Below are 10482 nucleotides of genomic sequence, written 5' to 3'. Positions count from 1 at the left end.
GCGCGATATTTGATTGACAGCCCTCCTCAGCCCTCCTCTCATTCAATTCTGAATTGTACAGTAAATGGCTGAAACGATAGTTACGTATTGTAACTCCAGATTCTATGAGTATAGGCGCAGCCTTTTAAGTGTCGGCCTCATTGTCCTTTAAATAGCTGAAGAAAAGCTGTTTATTGGGAGCAGAACGTCCGCCGGCGCTCGACTATATCTGCGGAATGCGGACGTCGTTGAGGCACGCCGCACGCGGACGTAATTGAGGCCCACGCTGTTGGTGGTCGGGGATTACAAATCTTTCAGTGCTACGGCTCACGCCTAGGGATAACCCAATAGCGATAGCCTTAAAAGGCTGCGCCTATACTCATAGAATCTAGAGTTACAATACGTAACTATCGTTTCAGCCATTTACTGTACAATTCAGAATGGAATGAGAGGAGGGCTGTCAATCAAATATCGCGCTTCAGAAACGGCCAATCATAGGAAAGCCCGCCCTGCCTTGGTTCCCTCCCCCATAGTGCCAAAACTAAATTTGCGCGCGAGAGCAGAACATCATTCGCGTGAGGCTGTTACGCGCGAGAGGCTGTTTTGCGCGCACTGAGGTAATTTGCGCGCACGAGAGGCTGTTTTGCACGCGCAGAGGTAATTTGCGCGCGCGCAGAGATCATTTGCGCGCTCGCAGTTAATATCTACGCGTGTGGAATAATATAATACGCCCGAATGCATCTTTTATCACATTAGTGAATTATGGCACTAATGTGTCGCCATAGTATAACACGCTATTTTATGTTGAAATGCGACGTAATCCAGTGTTCACGAAAACGTACACTGTCAACGTATGCTTTTGGCGACTGGGTTGGCTCTCAGATATACGTGTTTCTAACAAGATGATATCATTAAAAGTTACATAAAGTAACGGTTTAATAACACAAACGCAGGAAACACGTGAGCTGCTAGTTTAGCGAAAGCAGCGTCCCTAACAACCTGACGTCGTTGAAACATGCGAGCGAGCTGATAAAATCTTCCTAATAACTATAAAACTAAAGATCAGACACAATCACTGCAAGTAAAAAGTATATTTCTCGCTAGAAATGTCATTAGAAACACGTTTAATGGTGAATCAGTCCTAAAATATTGCATTTCCCATTCAGATAATAAAGATTAATAAAGATAATACACATTCACTGACTGAAGATTATGTAAGGAAAATTTACATTTCTTGCTAGAAATGTCATTAGAAACGCGTTTAATGGTGTATCTGTCCTAAAATATTGCATTTCCCATTCAGATGATAAAGATTAATATAGGCTACGTAAAAATTTCACGTAATGCTAGTAGAACGTATGGCCCCCTGTTGGTGCTATTCCCCCATTCATTTCGAATGGAAAAGAAAACGTTTTTTTGCTCCAAGGCAGAGGGGAATGTCAAATGAAAAAATATATATATTGTGGCGATCACGGTTGTGGACGCCGTGTTCAGGAGCCGCGGGGGATTCTGGGAATTGGGGTTGTCAGTTGACAAAAGGGGCTTTTGTTAACTTGTTTTGTTGTTAGGATTAAGTGGGGTTAATGGGTTCGGGATGTTATGTGGTTGTGTGTTGTTCTATTAACCTGTTCATTGTTCGTGGGTTCATTGTTGTCGACACCGTCACCGAGAGTGACGTGACCATCGTTTCGGGCAGCTGTTCCGTGTTGAAGTCTCGTTCAATAAAAACCAACTCTCGTTGTCGAGCGTGTCCCCCCCCTCAACAAACGTGTCCCCCCCCCCCTCAACAAACGTGTCCCCCCCCCCTCAACAAACGTGTTCCCCCCCCTCCAAACGTGTCCCCCCCCCTTCAACAAACTTGTCTCCCCCCCCCCCCCCTCAACTAACGTGTCCCCCCCCCCCTACAACCGTGTCCCCCCCCCCCCCCTCAACAAACGTGTCTTCCCCCCTCCCCTGTCAACAACAGTCTACCTCTCCCCCCCCCCCCCTCAACAATCGTGTCCACAATTTGCCACGAAACCCGTGAAACCCAAACCCCGAAACCCGCCTCCACAGCGGCACGCTACGTATCCAGTGTTCATGGAAACGTACACCGTCAACGTTTTTTCTTGGTGACTGGGTTGGTATTTCTTATCATTACATGGAAAGTACTTATTCCAAAGCTTGGATTGTTTCACTTACATTTGACAGCAATCAGAAAACATATTAGACTTATGAACATATTAAGATGTGCAGATAACAGGAAATTTGCTTTGCTGCTTGACAGAAAAATGAATCTTTTGAAAGTCTTTGATTTTGCACGAAAACAGTCTGTTAAAGTTCAACATTTTGAGGCCACGATTTTGTTTGTATTTTGTTATACCACAACTGTTGTAGTATAACTGTTTAACAGCACAGTCTTTGTGTGTGCTTGCCCATGTGCCTTATCGTTTTTACAGATTTAATACTCTGAAGTGGCCATTTTTGGACATTGTCCACTAGTTTTAAGGCACACCAAGAATACACACTGATATGTAATCCCTATTTCTTACAATTTGGCAGTGGTTTCAGCATTTTCTCTCAAACTTCCCCAGTAACTATTTAAGCCTAGATGAATTAGAACTTGATACATTGCTGTTTAGGAGATGTGGAAAAAAAAGCATTTCACCCCTTCATTAGCATCTACCATGTACTTTTCGGCTTTTTGTGTTAGACTCCTCCAGCAAAGAAATCTTTTAACTATTTGCTCTGGAACATGTGTTGTCCCATGGAAGTACTGTAACAAAGTGCCATTAAATGATTCGAAGGAATAGGTTGATGTGGCCCACAAAGGGCCCCAGTTCCTGACACTTGCCGCAAGGTGTGTCAGAAGATGGACATTAAATGTCATATTTGCTGCACCTTATAACTTCTCAAACTGCAGTGACAACTTCTTGAGAGCTCTTTCAGCTACTTCAATATCACAGCGTTTCACCTTTTCTCCCAAAAGAATGTGCATTGCGAACACAAACAGAAAAAAGTGGTTCCAGAACTTCTTTAGTAAGACCCCATTCAGTAAAGGCAGGGCATGGAATAACAGGAATGACCTCCACTCTGACGCTTTCCAATATTTTGATCTGTCTGCCACAGATCGTGGTACTCTTGTTATCTCAACAGGGGGTTGAATTGCAATGAGCTCTTTGTCAATGCGGTCTGATTTTGCTCCTAAGTACCACTCTTTGTTATGATTTCTTGAGTCAAACCACAGTTTTGCCAATTGTCTTGTCACACCAAGGCAGACACAATGCTGATACTCTGGAACATATCCATTTATCATTTGAAACTTTGTGAGTTTCATTAATGGTGAAGGTCCTTTTACTCCCATTACAGGACTGTCTGGTGTTGCAGCCATTGCGTGATCAAAATGCTTAGCTTCAGTTCTAAGATGTGGTTTTGGGCCTCTGTTTGTGTAAGGACCACCACCAACATGGTAACAAAAATCACATCCATAAAAGCCATCAAACTGTTTGGTGTTTCTTAGAAGTGAGCGAGCAACTGAATCTGAACTGCATATCAGAGCATACACTTTGGAGACATGTTGTACATTTGCTGAGTCCTTCCATTTAATGCCATTTTGTTCTAAAATTTGCAGTTCATTAACAAATGGCTTTAAAAAATGTTAAGAAGTTTGGCTTCTTCTCGCCAAACCAGATACAAGGAAGACAGATATTTGCCTTGCGTTCTTTAGGTTTGAGTTCTATAACCTGGCACTGAATGGGCCAGATTTGATACTTTGAACTCCTGAAAACTGGAATTCCATCACAGTTCCAAATTAAAGTTATGTCATCCTCACCTAATTCACCTGATTATTTGAGTTTCTGGTACTCTTCTCCACACTGTATATCTGAAATGACATCTTTTTTTAAACTTAGGTTTTGTTCAAGCAATGTTTTGATTTGTGAAGCCAAACTAAGCACTAGAAAGAAACACCCACTTTTGAGACAGCTCTCTGAATCAGTTAACTGCATTACAAGCATCACACTTTAGTTCACTGGTATTATTTACCCCTAAGTAGTTTTCACATCCTGGACAGTAAAAATGGGGGACATAATTTCCATATTGTCCATAAGATTTGTGAAAAAAGGTATGTGGTTACTGGTACCATTCCAGGGAAATGTTCATTGACAATCTTCAGTAGATGTTCAAGTGCCACACCTGTTACATTGTGCCTTAGTACATAAGACATCAGTAAGATTAAACTTTGTCCCTTTGTCAGTGGAGCTCCAGGATACGCTGGATTATCTCCATCCAACAAAAATGTCTCTGCCTGTGAAGAAATAAAAAAAGAAAAGATAGAAAACTGTTACATTCATCTGCATTAAAAGAGATTGCTTACAGATTTACAGAGAAAACATACTGTATAATACATGTTAATAACCTGTTGGTTTGGTGTCTCTTGCTGATCAGGTGGAGTAGCGGGCACATTGCATCCTGGTTGCTTCTCTAACATGTCCTGGCAAAATATAAATGGAAGCATAAATATTTTCATTTGAATTTATTTTATAAATCTAAAACAATACTAGTGCTCCAAAAGATAAGTGGTAACTACTACAAGTCATCTGGTAGTTTTTACATTCAGAGAATTTACCAAGTTGCCTTCTGGGGTTGTTAGCAGAGAGTTATGCAAATGGAATACACACTAGCTTCATATAAAACTGATGTGATTTCAGGGGAAAGGATGAATGTAGTGCCTATATTCAGTAAATATACAAAATGCGTAGCTCCTTGCCCAAACCTAGAAAACAAATGAACTCTATTAACAGATCAGAAACAAGAATACTGAAAAGCACTAATCCTTGGGTGGATGTAAAGGCTCGATTCCACCGGACGCGTTACGGCAACGGCACGTCTTGGCCGCGGTCACCGCAGCAGATAGGTTCCACTCTAATCAATGAGACCATTTCCACAGGGCGCGGCTGCGGAACGTCTCAGCAACGTCCCAGGAGCGGCTCGCCATGCCGCAGCGCTATCATTCTGTAGCATTTCTATTTTTGCCGCAAGCCGTTGCTGAACCGCGTCAATTTCAACAGAGCAGATCGATCAGGGCAGGAAGTGAAAAAGTAAAAGCCATAGAGCATTCCGGTCAATTTTCAAAATAAAACACAATAAATAAAACACCAACATTATTACGTCATGACCGGTGGCACCAGATCAGCAGTCAATCAATCAAAGGGGTCTCAAATCATCCTTTTTATAAGAACAATGTCAGAAAGGACAAAGCCTGGCATTTAATTGCAGTAGTTTTGGGAGTGGAAGGTGAGTACATTAGGTTTAGGATTATCGCGGGATCTCGTGATCTCGCGGGAATACGGCTGGCTCGCAAGGCAGCGTTGCGCTGCCGTAACGCGCCCGGTGGAAATGCAAGCAGGGCAAAGTCGCGGCCAAGACGTGCCGCAGCCTTAACGTTGCCGTAACGCGTCCGGTGGAATCCCCGGGTAAGACAGGGCATCTGTTTCTATCAAGACAATGAGTTCAAACATTAAGCCAAAACTGCATAATAATGCTTAATAAAAAACTAAATTGTTGTATTGGCGGAATAAAACATCAGATTTAAGTCACATTAAGCAAGTTAAGCCACATTTGCATTATATGTGCAGTGAAGATCGAACAGATGGATAATATCCAGGAAAATGGTGACTACAGCTTCACATACTGAAGAACTGTATCAATTAAGGGAAGGTATATGTCACAGCCATCAAGTGCCAATGTAGGCTATAAGTCAGCCACCTGTTAGAAACTTTGTTAGCCTCATGTGGAACTACTAATTTGCAGAAATGGCAGTTAGTCATTGTTATTCCTGTTTGTCACGCCGAGTTGTCACGAGCTGCAACACGAGTTTACCCGAGTAAGGAATACGAATTTTATTGGTCGTTATCGAGCGGGCGGGATATTCAAAGTTTGCGGCGATACCGAGCTCCGTGTGTGTGTGTGCGTGTTTGAATGATGGATGACGGATCCAATATCAGTGGCTTTTGAATCGTGTACAGGCTGACGTATAATCCGGGTGCCTGCATTATCCAATGAAAAATAAAATACCACACTTTCATCCCGGATTTACTCAAAAATAGAATTTTGCACAAAGTTTGGCATACATCGTCTGAAAGATGAGTTATTACACTAATTTCATGACCCAGAGTGGGCTCAAATTCAATTTTCTTTTCTGTACACCTTTAAGGCGTCGGTTTAAAAAAATAAAAACTACTCTATTCACATTTTCTGTATTGATTAAAGGGGTTGCTTTTAGCATAAAAATGAAACTAGTAACTATAGAACTTGTGCTTCTGGTCCGATTCGCATATCTTGTTGATCCCCACAAAATTGAAAAGTGCAGTGTGAGTAGGTGGAGGGTGGCAATTCTAGCACTGGGTGGGTCTTTCTGGAGACTGCCTCTCCGGCAGGCTGCATATAATGAAGATATAACACATGGAAATTCTCAAGTGAAGTATTAATGACAATAATACATGTTTGTGTCTAATTATAAGGAAATACACTGTAGGGTCTAGGACAATCATTATTTTCATCACGTTTAATTTAATTGAAATGACAATTATACAGAAACTATACATATAGTATAACATAGCAATTAATATCAACAATTTCAATTGCTGGTATTTTAATACCTCTGATGAATCTCTGTTTGGTCTGTCCTGAAGCAGGTGCTCTCTTATTGGACTGACAAGATGCTTTCCTCTCAAACATTCTAAAGATGACTGACCGCTTGGTCCTTCTGCAACAAGGCCCTCATCGGGAACATTCTGATCATGAGACAGCACATAGATTTATTTAAAGGTTGACAGTGTAGGATTACCAGAACAACAACAGAATGCCAGACCGTTGCTAGGCAAAACGGGTCGTTGCTAGGGACTCCGTTCTGATCAGAGGACAGCAGAGGAGGAGAACTATGCAGGATATTTCATTTTTACCTTCATCAACAGCATAATAAATTACTTCTAGCTTGTTAGAGGAAGAGTGGAGGCTCTCTGCCAACAACCTCAACCTTTAACTATCATACTGTAAACATTTAGGGTATGATAAACATTACAAATATAATTATGGATGAATAAATGCTTTAGAGGAAAGTAATATGTATTTTGTGAACCCCTTAATTTTATTTCAGAATGGAAGCATAAAACATAGTAATGATCATACATAGTAATTTTACCTGTTTGTTGTGGGATTGTCTCCTGGATATTCCTCCAGAGAATATGTTCGTTCACCGTTATTGGCAACCCGGTATCACGCGATTGCGTGCTCATGCGCACAAACGTTAATCTATTGAAGCGTGTTCCAGAGCACGATAGTCCGACTTTTTGCGTGCTACACAGAACGAAATGTAAACCAATGCATTCTGAATGGGAGTGTTCTCAGACAATTAACGTGCTCCACAAAACGGTACGAGAGAGAAAGAGAGAGAGGCTTCAGAAAGGGTGTGCGCAGATAGTACAGTGCACCCTAGTTATGTTTATGCCAAAACCACAAATGCTATATATATATATATATATATATATATATATATTGCCTAATTATATATATTGCCTATATATATATATAGGCTATACATATAATTAGGCTATAATTATATTATATAGCGTGTAATGAGACAATCTATAGCCAAATTGTCGAAGATGCCCGAGAATCTCCGGGGATATCAACATGGGAAATCGGCGCATCAGACCCATGAACCTATAAAGAAAGACGTCATCTCAAGCGGGAGAGAACGTTTGCGGTGCTGGTTTGTGTCACGTAAGTACAGGGCTCTCATGTCTCATGCATTCGGCGTGAGACACACGCAATTCAACCCATGCACACGCTCGAACCTGGTCTCACGAAAATACGTGACACTGTCACGTTATTTAATCTATTGAAACGTGATCAGGGACACGTAGGCCTATTTTCAAAATTTTGTATTTCAATTGGAAGTAGACTATTTGTCGTGTCACTAAGCACGACTTCCAAACTAAGGTTCTGTCCGGGAGCGTTCTCCCTAATGTCCCTTATGGAGCTCGGTACAGATCATTCATCGTTGAAAATTGTCTGTGATAACTAACAAATGACAGCTTTTGGCCACCCGTTTCTACTTTCACCTTTGATACTGAGAAATTGCGACAATAAACGGATATATTAAATGCAGGTGCGCTGCTCTGTAGGCAAACCGCGAAGGAAAAAAGGGTAGCTGCTTCATCTGTTCTTTTTAGAATTGTATGTCTTGATGTTTAATTTATCTAGCCATCTATTCTCTTGTTTTTGGCTATGTGAATGAACGTCCGCGTCGATGGCTCGATCGCAAGTCCAGTGTCGCGAGCGGACGTTGCCATGACATCTAGAAATCATACCGTATTTAATGGGTTGTAGTGAGTGTAACATAAATCACCTACAGTATTTTGTTATGTGTTGTTCTTTCAATTGTGTTAGGCATGTCGTTTACTGTCTTGGTGGTTCAGGGATCGCTGTCCCTTTAAGGATTACGAGCGTCTCATGACGTCAGAGCCCATGCGGGATTTGTTTACTTTCAGCACGTTTTGATTTCCTGTTTCTCTCTTACTAAATAAACGATTCACACAACTGTGTGCTCAACGTGCGAAATTGTATCTTTCACTTATTGCAATTTCCACAGGGTTATCATTAATATTGATGTGTAGGGGTTGATTATAACTCGTGAATAATATTGTTTAGACCACGGTCTGGGGGAATACTCGTATTCTGATTGGCTGCAGTGCGTGCATTAACTCCTGATATAGCCCTACATACACCTGCTAAGTAGTTCCAGTCAGTGTTTAGATTCTCTGCCCGAGCCCGACGCGGGCCGGGTCGGGCCGATATTTCCCACCACTATACTCGGGCCGGGCCTTTGATCGAGCGTTTTTATTTTTATTTTACCATTGGTTTATTGGCCTAATCTGAGGAGAAATCTATGCCATGAACAGAAATATTATAGGCCTTTATTACACGGGTCTTCTCAATGCCGTGGAACGCTCCGTTCACTTGCATGGTAGTAGTCCGGTGACTTGTCTACCCCAGTGTCTTCCGTTGCTAAGCGACGTCACCGTCTTTGCGGACAAATTATTTCTCTGCTGATCAACACTACGAATGGCCAAAAGACTTGTATCCCCCCCCCCCCTTAAATAAATACTATGGCAGAATTATTATTATTATTATTATTATTCTCATTCAACTTGAACATGTGTTTTTACAGTAGAGTGGTGGAGGGATGACGTATGTTGGCCAACCCGGAAGTGAGCGTCGCCCTGGATTCCCTCGACAAAAAGCCAACGGGTTTTGCCATTGGATTTTGGATTATTGCAGAAACATTTGCATCTTTTTGTTTGCGTAAGGACCACCACCAACATGGTAACAAAAATCACATCCATAAAAGCCATCAAACTGTTTGGTGTTTCTTAGAAGTGAGCGAGCAACTGAATCGTTGGTCACTGCTCATGCGGTTGACCGCAATTGTGTAAAGAAATACTGGACGATTTTTTCCCATTTGCCTGTACGGTGCGTACTTTGTATCACTGTAAACATCATTGTAAACAGTGATACTTTGTATCACTGTTTGTTTGTTTTTGAATCGCTACCTGGCCGAGGATAAGCTCCCTGGAGGACTAACTGTTTTTCTAACTGTTTTTTCCGGCTTGGATATCCGCGCATTCATATGGACTATTCTTTTGAAGTACTTGACTATTCTTCAAATGTGACTATTCTTCAAATGTGGATTATCTGTGAGTCTGTTTCTGCAAATCGGAACAATATTCCCGACGGCAAAATCACCTACACAAGAGACTTTTTGCTGCAGCTCAGACTCTCATCTCATCTCACCTGCACCACGGATACTTTTCCCGATGAAATAATCCGCAAAAATTCATCCAGCGTACACAATCAAAAAAAGGTAACTAGAAGGGGCAAGAAAAAAGGAGGAATTAAAGCTAGGCTTAAACGGGAGAAATTTAAACAACGGCCACTTCCGTCTATCATCTTGGCCAATGTGCGCTCCCTCCGCAACAAAATGGATGAGTTACAAGCCAACGTTAACCACATGCATGAATACAGAAGTGCCTCTATTCTTGCTTTCACCGAAACGTGGTTAAATAAGAACGATGAAGAAAGCACGACGCATATTGATGGCTTCGCACCCCCTCTCAGACTCGACCGGGACAGTGAGCGCACCGGTAAACAACATGGTGACGGTGTGTGTCTCTATGTTAACACCCGCTGGTGCTCCACAGTTGTAGTGAGAGAGAAACTGTGCACCCCTGACATCGAGCTCCTGGCTGTCTCCCTACGACCCTTTTACCTCCCCAGAGAGTTTCCTCAACTTTTTATCATCCTGGCTTACATACACCCCAGAGCAAACGCAGTTACTGCCACTGAGCACATCAAAAGCTCATTAAATAGACTAGAACAAATCTCACCAGACTCCCCAAAATTCATCCTGGGTGATTTTAACCACTGCTCTCCTGATAAATCACTCAAAGGCTTTCAACAATA

The 10482-nt window shown here is 41.9% G+C and overlaps 1 long non-coding RNA gene across 1 annotated transcript; it reads right to left on the bottom strand.

Annotated features, from left to right (window-relative positions):
• Window positions 1–2568: 2568 nt before the first annotated feature.
• LOC132448964 (uncharacterized) lies at window positions 2569–7220 on the bottom strand. Its single transcript, XR_009523465.1, has 4 exons — window positions 6618–7220; window positions 6271–6396; window positions 4376–4450; window positions 2569–4264 (listed from the first exon to the last, which is right to left on the bottom strand). It is a non-coding gene; the product is annotated as an uncharacterized LOC132448964 (long non-coding RNA).
• Window positions 7221–10482: the final 3262 nt, after the last annotated feature.

This window comes from Gadus macrocephalus, chromosome 20, assembly GCF_031168955.1.
Source record: "Gadus macrocephalus chromosome 20, ASM3116895v1".
NCBI lineage: Eukaryota > Metazoa > Chordata > Actinopteri > Gadiformes > Gadidae > Gadus > Gadus macrocephalus.
The sequence above is the reverse complement of the archived record's forward strand: the minus strand, read 5'-3'. Positions and strand labels throughout refer to the sequence as shown.